Below are 1,726 nucleotides of genomic sequence, written 5' to 3'. Positions count from 1 at the left end.
TCTTAATAATTTGTTAATCACGTGGAGTTGTGATTGTGAGATACAAATTACATACGACCGAGTGTTAAATCATTGATGGTCGTAAATTATAACGAAATACAGATGTTATTACGGATAGACTATTACATATGGTATATCTTACTTGAGAAGTAAATAACTGATCTCACAAATTAAAGTGTGGTAAACACTTAAATGAATACATGAATATTTTGTTAAGAGAACAAAATATTGAAAACCCGTTGACCAGATTTCACATGGATAACTATCTAAGTATCAATGGATAATCTGTAACATTTGGTAGTGGAGTTGATCTTCGACTTGAGGCCATCATAGTGTTTTATATGATGATAGTTATGCTTGGTGATATTGGATGTTACTCTGTCAAAAGTTGCTAATATGATATCATGCGGGCATGTTAAGAATCATATGATGATTGTGAATGAGATCAATAGATGATTTGTCACTCTTATATAGTAAGAGATTATGATCTCCATTTCATTCAAAAAAGTCGATAACGAATTATTGGCCAAAGTGTACTCATTCTCGAAAAGAATTTTCAGCTTATATTAACTTAATAATGGGATAAAAATTATGATTGATGATCAAGATTGACATACTTCATTTCTTGTAATTGATCGGATCATATTGGCAAAGGGATTATCATTTTAAGGTAAATGAACAAGTTTGATTTTGTCATACCACATGACATTTCTCATCACGTGTGTTGCCCTAGCACATTACTAGTGTTAGTCTGGGATAATGAATGTAAGTTAATTAATCTAGGTGAATTAATGATAAATTAAATGTGTATTTTTTATTTATCTAATTTTGCTTAGATAAAAATTATAATTCACATCATTAAGTATTATGATTGAAAATTTAATAGGTCACACACACAAAAAAAAAGAAAAGTAAAAGAATGAAATATACTAATTAATTAATTGGCAATTGTTGGACTTTTATTATTAAGCTATTAGGGTTTGAGAGATAAAACACAAATATCATTTTACTAGCACAAGAAAAGGGAAATCCTAATTTTCTCATTCTTGTTCCCTACACGGATTTTATGGAGACTGGACAATTGGAGAGTTATGGATTGCAGATCGTGATTGTTCATGTACAATATATGCAAAGGAGTTTGTAGAATTCAACAAAAGTATAATTTCAATCATAGATTCTATCTAAACACAAAACAGATTTTTGGTGAAGGTCGAAGTTAATATTATTTTTCACCGTGTACAATTGAGTAAATTCCCAACAGTTGTATCGATGCTTGCTTTATGCATGCTAGAAACTGCTTTAAATCATTTGGAACAATCAAAAGTTGAATGTTGTTGGGTTTCTTGTATCTAGTAATTTAGAAATTTTATTTTCAAGTTTAAAAATCTTGGTTGAGAAACTGAATCAAATTGGAAAGTGGGCAGTGGAGGCAGCACATGCCGATGCTACAATGGGCTGCGCTGACCTGCCATGGAAGCGTTGTCCCTAAGCCCAAAATAGGAGAGAGATTCCTTTAGGGTTTTAGAATCGGGTAAAAGTTGGAGATGAGAGCTGCAATGTAGGACATTGTAAGCCCTTGCTTGCAACTTTATTCAGAGGATCATGCTCTAGTTTTAAAAGAAAGGATCATCATGCAATTTGAGAATTGAGGGGCATGTTTACAATTTTGAAATATGGGTCATAATGCAATCTCATAAGATTTTGAATTTGATTATTAAAGATTTTC

The sequence above is a fragment of the Olea europaea genome, unplaced genomic scaffold, assembly GCF_002742605.1.
Source record: "Olea europaea var. sylvestris unplaced genomic scaffold, O_europaea_v1 scaffold2502, whole genome shotgun sequence".
Classification (NCBI taxonomy): domain Eukaryota; kingdom Viridiplantae; phylum Streptophyta; class Magnoliopsida; order Lamiales; family Oleaceae; genus Olea; species Olea europaea.
Note: the sequence above shows the minus strand (reverse complement) of the source record.